Here is a 12,419-nt window from a genome sequence, read left to right as displayed (position 1 = left end):
TGCTTCTCAGGGCTCCCATGCAGGCGCTGCGCAGCTCAGAGGCTGTGCAGCACTCCTGGCTCTGTGTCTCAGGCCTGCCGTGACGCAGGCTTCTCTCTTAGATTTCATTAATTCACTGGAAGGAAGAAGAAGAGCACCAGGATTTCTGAAATAATAAATTTTTTCATATAGATGACTACCCAAAGTACGTATTGTAATGAGAATAAAGCTAAGAGGTCAGGGACTACCTAAGACCATTGGAACTAGAATCTGTAAACAAGCTCATCCTATATATTGTCAACGGGAGACATATATTTATGGTGAAATGGCTTTCAGGGTAGAAACTATTGGGTCTTCTTTTTTTTTTAATCTGTTCTCTGGCAGAGGAATGATTTAAAGAGAACCTCAACTCGCATTTCAAATAATAGGTGACAGGAGCTCATCCATTTCCATGTAATTCATAGCACTGCATATGTATGTAGGAGATTTTAAAGGAAAACCAGGGAGTTATGTTTCCAAGTGAGCCACTAGATTTTTAAATGTGGTATTTCCTCCTTGTTTTCCTTCTACTAAACTTATTGCTTTCCCTGAGAAGAAGATTGCATTTTTGTGTTAGATAATACTCTGTATCTGTTCCTGGTCTAACAGGGAGTGCAGGGTAGGGTAAATTCTTGGTTTTGCTATTCATAATGTTAGTGATAGTTTTGTTTTGTTGTTGTTTCTCAAGTATTACTTTCCTCCCCTACTCACTTAAAGTACACTTAACTTTCCTGTAAAGCTGTCAGAGCTCAGAGCTCTCTCCTTCTATGCAGCTGAAATACATGAACCTGAAGGTAAACTCATGCCAATGGATCTTTTTCAGATTTCAGGACTGGGTTGTTTTTTCTTTTGGTATGTGTGTGTGTTCTTATTAAGCTGTTTAATTGATATCCTGCATAGCGTAACCCGTTCTCTATTGGAAAATATTCCTTGAGGTGTCTGAGAATCTCAAATCAGAGGCAGAGACCAGCCAGACGTTTCCAGTGAAGCCAAGCAGGCTGAGGGTGCTGGCTGCTGTCATAGCACAGAGCTCAGATCGAGAACAGAAGCTGAAGCCTTCAGGTTTTGGTGGGGCTCCATGTCCAGATTTAAATCCCGTGCATATGCTGCATGCAAGCCACAGCAGATGCTAGCGTAAAAAATGTCAGAGTTGCTCTAGGAGAAAAATCAGTCTTTTGTGGTTCCAGGCAGTTTTCCTACATAAACAGAATGTTTTATTATTGGATACAACTACTTTATGACATGAACGACAGATAGGCTTTCTTTCTGAAGGAAACAAAGTGTGTAGTCAGTGTTTTACTTTCCAGTGAGCCATAAACTTATCTTCAGCCGATGAAAACAAAAAGGAATTATTTTACAATGACAAGGGTCAGAGCATCTTGGCATAGTAAAATTGAATGGTATTGCTGTTACAAACTGCTGCACGTTACTGCTGGCTGGAAAAGCTTCAATGAAGACATTCCCAATCCAGAAGATGTTACAGCAACCCGAGACCTGGGAACCAGTGAATCTTGGGGCAAGCAGGGCAAGGGTGCCAAACCAGCTCATGTGATAGTGATCTCTTTGTATCCCCTTGGCTAGCACCTGTTGTTACTTTTAATTCCCCTTTTATTTAATTCACTTACCTGCTCTTGGGAAAAGTACAATGTAATAATGCTAACCCGTACAGAAAAGTGTATGCATATTCATGAAAGCTCATGAATAATTGGCAAAATCAAATTGAGTTGACATTGATCATGGCAGAAGGCAATTAAGTTTACTTGTCTTGTGAAATAATCAATCTCAACTGATATTTTTTCTTGATCGTACACAATTTGAGATGCGTTTTGATGAAAGATAACACATTAAAGGGTATTGATTGAGGACTCCATAATGCCTATCTACAAAGGTGCCAGCCTTGTTTGTAGAAGTATTTTTAAGACCTAGAGATAAAAGGAGCTCTGAGGTTAAAATCTGAGCTCAGAAATCCCACAGAGCTTGCAGCATATTCAACTCGTCTGATTCTCCTGAGTCTTCAGCCTCATGTTGTCATTCTGTTGGAACTGACCCACTGTCTGTAGGGAACAACATGACTTCACAAGATGCTCCGGATTTGATGACTAACATGGGTAAAAATTCTTGACACAACAGCGTCCTGTCGGAAAATACAAATGAATCAGAAGCAGCAGATGTCAGTAGTTAGCAGAAATTGCTGCACCCTCAGTCGGTGAATATTTGCTGAGTGGCAGAGTGAGACATGCCTGCTTGGCACCAGGAGAAAGGTGAGGGCTGGGGGTGGTGGGGGAGCGCGTGGTTGCAGTCAGCCTGCCCTGCTTAGCACATGCCTGGCACACAGCGGTCCCAAGCACCGGCTCCGGCCTGGGCAGAGAGCCTTTTCACTGCTGAATGGAGTGGCTGAAGCAGGACTCTGTGGCTTTTCTTTTGGATGTGCTCCTTGCAAAGAATGGAATGTTTGAGAATCCAGATGTCAGCGGTGATTGGCTGCTGCTTGGTTCTTTCCCAGCAATCAGGACGCAGAATGTAGCGGCTTTCTGATCTGGAGATGAAACAAGCACTCCAGATTATTCAGAAACAATAAAGACTCTGGTTATTCAATACACTGATAAGAATATGTTCAAAAAATAAATTGTCTTCTGGTTGCTGGGACTGCTTGAAGTTCCATTAAACACTAATGAGAGAGGGCATCGCAGACAAATTAATAAACACTGTATGCTCAACCTAGAAAATACCAGCCTAAAACCTTTGATGCTAAACTGATTAAAATGAGAAACATATTTCATGTGAAAGTGCTTGTTATATTTCAGCGTATTAATTGAGGCATAATGAAAATGGAAGATACAGCACAGAAAAGGAAGAATTCAAGCTATAGATTACAGCCCTGCAAAACACGTAGGCAAACGCACCCTTAGCTTCGTGCCCATGAGCAGTTCTGTGGGACTGGGAAGTGTGTAAGAAAAAGTGAAATATATTTGAGACATGAGCGAATTTAGGTCGATGAACTCAGAGAGGGATTTTTTTCAGAGAGTTTGTGCACATGTCGCAAGATCATGCATTTGTTATACATGAAAATTCTTTCAATCCTGCTTTTCCCATTGGTTCTGAAATAGGTTTCTGCAACAAATTGTACTGGGGGGAAGAGGGGAGATTGAATGGAAACAAAGCTGGGTTTAAAATACAGATGTCATGTATTATACCTTCCTTAGATTAAGCATAAATTAGCAAAGGAAGAAAGAGCAGGAGGGGTGTTGCTCTGAAGGAAGCAGGAAGGTGCAGGAGGTGCAGTGCGGTACTGCTCAGCACTGCCCTGGGATGCACAGACGTTGCCATGACGACCAGGAACCGCAGGCAGCGCATCTCCAGGAGCATCACACACCCGCATCAGCTGCGTGTGAGCAGTCCCAGCCCCAGCACCAGCCCAGCTCTCCCACCCGGAGGGGTGCGGGCACACAGGGGCAGGCTGGTGGCACCTCGTGGGGCACAGACAGGGAGCAGGGATGAGCGGCAGCAGGGAATGGCGGCCTTCTCCCATCTGAATAGAATGAGGCTTGGTTCTGAAGTAACAGCATCTGCTTCCATGGAATTTTTGGTGTAGCTATGGAAGAACACACTTGGTTAAGTATTTTTTCTTTAGGAACAATTTAAACTAACTGTTAGGTATTTTTGAACAAAACTGGGGGATATCACATATTTATCTAAGAAAAAATTTCAGTTCTGGATAAGGCAGAGTAGTAGAAAAGCAATTAAAATATAGGAAACAGGAATAGGAAAGGTCGAGGACATAGTTAAACTGAAGGTTTTGATTTCAGTCTACTAGAGCAGAGGACTTTGTGTACTTAAAGGAGCTGGAAGAGTAGGATACAGTACAGAATAATTATCTGCAGTGTCCACGTTCACTGCGACCAGTTATTTAAATAATAGCTTTTACTTGAATTCACTGAGTCTATGAAAAACAAAGGTTTGTTGTTGTTGTTTTCTGTTAGGACATTTTTGCATCAGCCATGAAGGTAGTTTCTGAGTGCAGGCACTCTGACTTAGGAAAATGAAAAGTTGTTTCCCAGTTGTGTGCATTCACCCAGTCCTGCAGAGATGGTTCTTTTGGAAGACTACTGCATCCTTGGTCATCAGTATCATCTGCAGCGTTTGTATGTTTGTGCTTGACTTGATGAAGGCGAGCCTGCATCCCTTATTCGGGCATCACTATTATCAAAAGCAGCACAAAGGACAAAAAGATTTGGTCATTAATGATACATTGAGTTGCTTGCCAGAGCAATGCAATAAAACCCCACAGCGTAGAGCTAACACAGTGTCTCTGAGTACATAACCACCAACGTTGCAGGTCTCTCTGAAACAAACAATAATACATTTTTCTTACATCTTTCTCATTAATTTTTTAAAGCCTCTGCTGGCTTTGTGGGCTTATTGCAGGGGTTTGAAATGATGTATGAAATGAAAAAGGAAAGGCAGGTTGTACTCCACAGCCACTACTGTGCAGTATTGGATCATCTTATAGTGAGCTCATAAAAAGGCAGGACAGGTCTGAGCTTTATGAGACAAAGAAAGAAAATGGAGGCACTCCTTTACACAGCGAAACTGCCCTAATGCTGTGTTTTTCTTGTTCCTTTCAGCTGGTAAAGTCTGCACAGGTGGCTTTTCTGAAGCTTGTACCTACACCAGGAAGGTAAATCTGTACTGCATTGAAACCCCATAGGGCCAGACCTACATCGTGAGCATGCCAGTGTTCCCATGTGGTTTCACCCAAGTTCTTTTGGGAGAATGAGCTTAAGGGGATTACCCTTGTTCTAAGGATGGCTTTTAGTTTTCATCCAGTCACTTACTGAGCACAAGTTCAACTTAAGCTCATCAATTGTATTTTAGTTGATTTCTTTGTTTCAAGACTGCCTTCTCTTGTTGCTCTTCCGTCAGGCCCACATGCAGAAGAGAGTAGGACAACAGCTTTCCTCTCATGGATTGTTTTCTCTATTGGACTGAAGGACTTTGATGTTGTTTCTTAATTTTCAAGCTCTTTTATTTGTGCGGTTTTGTCGCATGCTTTGAGAGACATTCATTGAATGTTAATTTGGTTTGATGGGGAAAGCAGAGTATTGATAATGGTGAAAAGCTCAATCAAAATGCATTTACTTCCAAAATAATGGACAAGGTTTAGCCTCAGAGCTGTGCAAACGTGAGTACCTTTGATGGATGTTACAGCAGTGATTCTGCTCTCAAAATTTATTAGCAGCAAGATAAGCTCCATTACATTAATAAGCTGTGTGCCTGTCCCCTTACCCACAAGGTGCTGAAAAGTACACAGTAGCACCAAGTAGAAGATGCACTAATGCACTAAGCACTAAAAATCCTTTGTGTGGTTCACTGTGACCCAGGGGGTCTGAAAAGTTGGAAAGTGGAAGTGAAATTGTGAAGTTTGGGTTAGAAATGTAGTAGTGTGGCATGGCAGGAAGCTATCCAGCTGTGCTGAATAAGAGCTCTTGTCATTTCTTGTTAACTGCATCCTTCCAAGTTGCTATGAATCATCAAACAGGAGTCTTTTTTTTATACTGGCACTGGATAGCTGGCATCAAAATTTATGTTGTAAACAAAAGAAAATAATTGTGGTCAATCTCTTCTAATTCAGTGTGAATTTTAAATTGTTTTTTCTTTCTCTAATGGTACTGGCTTTATGTTGGAAGCTTGTAAAGTAAAGCAAAGACAAAGTGAACAAAAACTTGGAAGAAACCTAATGATCTCCAAACAATTCTGTATAATAAATTGAAGTAGTCGGAAGTGCAAGTTTGCATCCATTTCAGCAAATGCAGCCTTCCTTTCCTGCACAGCCACAAACAAGCTGAAGGCGTCTTCCAAAGGCCAGCACGATCGCCTCCCGGCCCCTTGGATTAGCAGGTGTTGCATTTAGATTATGAACAAATAAAGACCTCATTCTTCATTTCATTCCAAAATACTTTTTTTTTTTTTAACTGTGGGTATGTGGTACTTCAGTCTGTTTAGCACAGTTTTTAAATTGTGCTGTAATTGCAGTAGTTGAAAGCAGTCTGTCAGCATCGGAACAATCTGTGTGCTTATTCTGTGGCATGCTGAATTTCTCCAGGAGACTTGGAGAGGGAAAAGACTACAAATGCCCTAAATCACCCAAGATTGGAAGCATTAAGAATTACTGTATGCATTCCACATCGCCCAGTCTCAATCCACACCACAGGGCTTTCCTTTTAAGGTTATCACCTGCTCTTCTGTTCCACGCTTGTTGCACAGTGAGTGGCACCATCTGCTTCTCAGAAAATGATGTGTCTGGACATCCTTGAGTACCATTCAGGAGAACATCAGCAGTGGAGATTACAGGTCCCTGCATAGCTCCATTGTGGAGAAGCGCAACAAGCCTTCCTGCTGGGCAGCAAGTCAGTGCACGTTTGCTGGGAGCCAGGCAAGGGTGCCCAAATCCAGACAGTGCTTTCCTGATGGGCCACAGCAGATCTCCTTGTCAAATTCAGAGCGGCTTCAGCAGTCCTTGGTATTGGCTGTGGTATAGGGTTTGGCTTTCTCACCATTTGTTTTAAACAGAAAAGGCTCTCATTCAGCTAATAGCAGAACAGTAAATCAAGAGATACTGCTGATTAAAGGTGGTGTCTTTGCCTGGGTATGAAGAAAGAGGTACTGAATCTTCTTTACGCAAAGGAATATGGACGTATGAATTTTCTTTAAAGGTAATGGGCAATATAGTCAGCTATAACATATGATGTGGAGGTTTTCATTTGTATATTAGTAGAAGCTCTGTTCAAAATAATTGAACAGTAGATTTGATGAGGTTTAGCAATCTCTTATTGGAATAGCTTTGCTACTTTTTTTCTGAGAGATCTGTGGAGGCTTAATTTGGTTTTTAATCTCACTTTGCCAATAGTATCTCCATCTTTCCATTTGTACCTTTCCTTTGTTGCTGATCCCATACATTTCCTTCAGATGCTCATATGAACCCAGAGTAAGCTGGGAATATAATCTAAGGCCCCAGGAAGCCGAGGAGAGGTTTTCCCTCAGAAGTAGGCTTCAGAATAAGCTTATGGCATGTGATTTAGATGCTTGTTAATGGTGCTCCATCCCCTAAACACATTGCAGTATTACAGTCTAGCCTACCTTAGGTTGTCTGCTCATTTTTAGAAAGAGTTCGTGTTGTTGCTCTCTGGTCTATAACACTCCTAGAGGCTTGGGATCTGTCTAAAATCCCTCTGAGCAAATCTGCTGGATCGCTGGCCAGCGATGAGGGGTGAGGATGAGCAGCATTTCCAGGTGAGATGCTCAGCGCTGGAGATCCCTGGAGTGAGTCCAAAGCCAGGGGTGCAGTGGGGCCAAAAAGTCTCATTGGGTTGAATGTGCAGAGTACAGTGTGCAGCAGCAATTTATACTTAACCAGGGTTTTATAGTGGCTGAAAAGTGTCTAATAATGGGGTAGGGGCTGATTCAGCTTGCATTTTCCAGTTGGTTATGTCTGAATCCTAAGCATGCTGAAGTAATCTTACTGTTGGTGTAATGTTTTGACTGATCTTACAGATATGTTGTCGTGCACAAATGAGTACTTGGAGGTTAGTAGACACCTTTTAATAAAAACAGCTCTCTTCAGTGCTCTTGTTTGGGTAGGCAGGAATTTTCTTCAAATGTTTTTTCACAGAAAGACTCATGAATTTTACTGCTTGATCAAGACATAAAGATCTCTGCATTAATTCCCTTGGTAAATTTGAGCTGATTTCCTAGCAGTTCACAGTTGTGATTTTTCCTGGTGTATTGCTATGCTTGTATGTTTAAGTTGCAAACCTTTGTAATAAAATAGTTTGAATCACATGGATGGTTTGCTGACATGTTTCAACAGCAGACTGAGGTAAATCCTCCTCTGCTGTTTGGCCAGTGGTGCTGTCTGTAAATGGGGCACTACTTTGTGCTGTCTTATGATTGCTCTTCAAACCGTGATGTGTGTGCTCAGCCCTCTGCTGAAGGAAGCCAGTGGCCTGGGGAGCGTCTTCAAAGGCAGGAGGTTTCTCTTCAATATTAAAGTCACAAATCTGCAAGGAAATTCTGTCACTAGGATGCCAGCTCTCTTTTACGAGTCCCTCAGTAATTACAGAGTAGTATTTATAACAGAGCAGTGTACAGAGGGGTGTTTGTTGTAAATGGCCCCAAGTGACACTAAGGTGTTTGATAGCACTGAGACCTGTTTGGTGAATCCATTAACGTTTCTGACATACCACAAATTAGGCATTTTAAATGCCATTTTGTGATAAAGAAGGAGAATCAAAAGTGTTTGCAATGGATGCTCATTTGGGAAGCAGAGCACAACTTGTTCTTCCTTGTGGAATTGTCTTCTGCTGCCCCTCTGTTCCAGGGGCGTTTCATCCAGGATGAGGAAGTTGCACGATATGGGCTGGGTTGCCTTCAAACTGCTTTGACCTGTAGGAGGTTGATACTGAGGATGTACAGACATCAAGTCTTACACATCTGGATACAATGCCAGTGCTCAGTAGAGCCTAGCACAGCACGACTTTATCTCTGGTTTGGGTTTCTAGGCACCAAGACAATAATAATGTCTTATATTTTATTGACACTGGAAATGTTTAAGGCAGAAGGGATCACTAGGTTATCCAGGCAGTGCACGGCGTTGTTATTGTCACAGATGAGGATGATAGTCTGGCATGGGGATGGAAGGATCAAACTTGGATCATTTGAGTATTGGTGAGGTGCAGTAAACTCCTTTTCTGAAGGATTAAATCCCTTCTGCATAGTTTCATGTGCCCATTGTCACTGACCCTGGTTGCAATCTCAAAGTCTTACAGTAGTGCAGATGTTATTAAAACCAGTTGCAATCTTTAAAACAGATGTACTGTGCAAGTAGACAAAAGCAGTTTGTATCTGCCCATCGTTCATAGCTTTCCCTTCCAAAGGAAGCCAGTTACAAAACTGTGCAACAGGAGTGCAGGATATATGAAGAGTGCAAATGTGTGTTTCCACTCTATATACTGTCTCATATCTCTCGTATGTATGGATTTTATGTGAGTACATGAAGAGTAGGAGAGAATGTATACACGTATGCACATACTGTATTTTTTCCTTCTCTGAAATTCCAGCAATGTGAATGTTAAAAGCTGTGTTTAAGTGAAGTTAGGACCTTGGGTAAAACCAGTAAGAGCAGTTTGATAGGGAAAAAAATGGCAGAACTCTTCAGCCTGAATGTAGAAAATCACAATTTTTCATTTTTGCAATTGAATGCCATGAAATTTGTAGTGACAGCTGAAAATTTCAGCATTTGCTGAGACTTTCCTGGCAGTTCTCAAAATGTGAATATATTTTTCATTGTTTACTTATATTTAATGTTTTAGGGCTGACTAAATCAAATGGGTATGGTAAGCTTTTAAAATTCATTGATGCTATCTCACTTCAGCAAATGCGTTAGGCTGTGTGCAGGGATAGAATAATGCCCTGAGCCTCAGCCTTCGTACTGGTACTTCTCTCTGAATATCTATGTCCATAAAGACAGGAGTCTTATTCCCCTCTTTCTATGATACATTAATATTTTATGGAGCAGAACAACACAGAGTCAATAGACAATTTCATATTACGATCATGATGACATAAAGCCCAGCACTTGGCACGCTTTCCCTCCCGACAGCCTCCAGCCTGCCATGACTCAGATGAGCTCTGTTGGCTTCCTCCTTGCTGTCTCCAGACGTCCATCTGTCTCGCACAGTGGTTTGCTGTGCGGGGTGGTGGCCGTGTGTCTGGCTGCCTGCACACCCACCTCTGTGCTCAGGGCTGCAGGGAGCCGTGGTACAGGCAGATACATCCCCCAAGTTGCATGGCTGGGTTACTGTTACCAACATTATAAGAACTGCACTGGGCTTCATGGCTGAATTTATTAAGGTTACTGACAACGCAAAATGAAGGACACTTAAGGAGAGGAGGAATTACTTTTGAGTTTTGAAGTGCCAGGTAGTTTGCAGAAGAGAGGTGACAATTTGGATCAAGAAGGCTGTGAATGTGCTGCGCAGCTGGTGAGAGCAAGCTGGGTGACCCAGCAGGCAGTGCACCAGTCACAGCTGTGACAGAAGTGAGTTCTTCCCTTTCTGCACTCAGGGAAAAGCAAGTTGAAGCAGGGCACCGAGGCACTGCTGCTGCCCTGCTCAATCCCCAGTGAGTGCCCAGGGAGGTCATGCAGGGCACAGGCTGTCCCCAGGTTGGTGTCACCGGGATGACGTTTTAGCCTGTGTTTAACTTCAGTCCTAGCTTATCTGATATCTGTTTGTGGTGTGCAAGAGCATAAGAGCTGTACTTGGGTCAGAGTGGGACTCTGAATATTTCAGGTATTCAGCCTTTGACAGAGACCTGTAGCAGACACTTTGGCAAGGGAAATGGGATTAGGGTAAGAAAGGAGAAAGCACCATGTGGTACGTATTCTCACAGCTTTCCTTCACAGCTCGCTGTTCTGTTCAGATGAATTCGGATATTTCACTAATATGTCTTTAGCTATTGAACTGGAAAATGACATGAAGAAATGAAAGGTCTCTCCTGTGCTCAAAGAAGGATGCTTACTGCTGGCAGCATTAGAGAGCTCAATTTCCCTGTTCTCCTTTCATCCTGGCTTTCTGCCTAAAGCACATGGCTCAGTAAGCTGTCACAAAGACAGCAGCCCTTTTATTTTGGAAAACAATCCACAGTTGTTGGTTTCAATTTGATATTTGTTTTGCTTTGGTGTTTTTTTCCAATATTTCTGCTCTGCTACTTTTGGAAGCTTTGGTTCTGTAGGACTGCAGGATGTCTTAACATTTTGGCCTTGGTCGTGGCTTGTGTGTATTGTGATTGATTGTGTTCATTAGGAAGGTTGACTGTTGTTTGTTTGACTATCAATAGATATGTTAGCAAACAAGATAAGTGAAGACCAGCAAACTTGCTGTGGTAATTACTGTAGGTTTAGATAAAGCATGTAGCATTGGAGCCTCAACATAATGAATCCTTGCTGAAGTGAAGCAGGTTCGTTATATGTTAGATGTTGAAATCTTTCCCAGCCTGATGGGAAGAATCACAATAAAAGAGGAAAACACCGAGTTCCTTAGGGCGGTGCGTGCAGCACTTCAGATAATGGCAGCATAGTTAGGGCATGGCACCAACTTTCAGCTGAAGCTTTTTTGTGCATCCAGGGACAACAAAGTGTCCGACAAAATTGGATCAATTTTGACGATCTTCTTACTGGAAAACACAGCAGCAGCAGCAGCAGACTATTCCACTGCAGCACACAAGTTTTGGACATAGTTGCTTACATCTTCCCATTTTTAGTACCTCCTATTTTATTTGAAGTGCAGTCAAGGCCTTGAAATTAAAACAAAATGTTTTCCAGACACATCAGTGTTCTTCACTATCCTCCAATGCCCTGTGTTGGTTTCTTAGGTGCTGTTTTTTTGTTGCAGTTTATCCCAAGGCCTGGCTCAGCATCCCTCATGCTACTCCTGCGTCTCAAGCTGTTTTTTTCCCATGGCTTTCTTGTCCTCTCCTGCTGAACTGGAAAGAACAATTGCAAGGTTGCTGCTCACCCCAGCATGCTCAGAAAATAAATGTTTTGCCAAACTAACAGCTTTGTCCTTCACTGTGCTAACCAAGCACTCCCATGGCCTTAGGTCTCCTTTCACTTAGAGACAGCAAAAGGAGCATCCCTGCTATTCATTTATTCACTTGCTTTTAGAGAGGTCAAAATTCTAGGAGAAATTCTGAAAAAAAAAGTGTCTTGTGTGCAAACTTTAGCCAAAGTGATTCAAGGCTGACAGAGGACGATTCTGTTAGGCAGCCTTACCTTTAACTAACAAATCAGTAATATGAGGCATTTAAATCTCTGCCTTGGAACACGTTCTGTTCAGTAGTGATGTGCTTTCCTGGTGATTTGGGGAGATTCTGGTTTTGCACACTAAAGACAGGAGGGACAAGCAGGCAGAACAAAACAACCTGACACCCAGGTTCCTTAAGCAGATCTATGTCTGTGTAAATACAAACTGGAACATGGCAATTCAACCCAAAAGAAGAAAACAATGAGTGTTTATCAAAACCAGCTTGGCTATTCAAATCTAAGGTAAACTTCCCATTTTTTTGCTTTTTTGCAGTTTTCAGCCTCGCTCCTCTAATATGCAAAAGCTTTAGGAAGGAGTTGGGGCAGCTGGAATTAACCCCGCTGTAATGCAGGAGCTCGGTGCTCCTGTTCTGCATTGTGAGGATGGAAGGTCCATTTAGACCTGGGTTCTTAGCTTCTATTTGGAAAGCTTTTACAACAATTGCGTATTGTCTGCTGGCAGCTTTGTGGTTTTACAATGTTGCAAGCACTCAGGTTCTCAAAACTGCCGTGAAAGACAAACAGCAAGGTGCTCCCAGAT

At 42.4% G+C, this 12,419-nt stretch overlaps 1 protein-coding gene across 2 annotated transcripts in view; it reads left to right on the top strand.

Moving 5' to 3' along the window:
• The first annotated feature begins 793 nt into the window (after positions 1 to 793).
• The window catches only part of TOM1L1 (target of myb1 like 1 membrane trafficking protein), a 104,703-nt gene continuing 93,077 nt past the window's right edge, over positions 794 to 12,419 (top strand). The window contains exon 1 of one of the 2 annotated variants that reach the window (XM_048965471.1): positions 794 to 812. The gene's annotated coding sequence lies outside the window, so the exon portion shown is untranslated. Of the gene's footprint in view, positions 813 to 4,675; positions 4,697 to 12,419 lie in introns of those variants that run through there. The other variant, XM_048965469.1, reaches the window with a different exon arrangement.

Source organism: Lagopus muta, chromosome 18 (assembly GCF_023343835.1).
Source record: "Lagopus muta isolate bLagMut1 chromosome 18, bLagMut1 primary, whole genome shotgun sequence".
NCBI lineage: Eukaryota > Metazoa > Chordata > Aves > Galliformes > Phasianidae > Lagopus > Lagopus muta.
The sequence above is the reverse complement of the archived record's forward strand: the minus strand, read 5'-3'. Positions and strand labels throughout refer to the sequence as shown.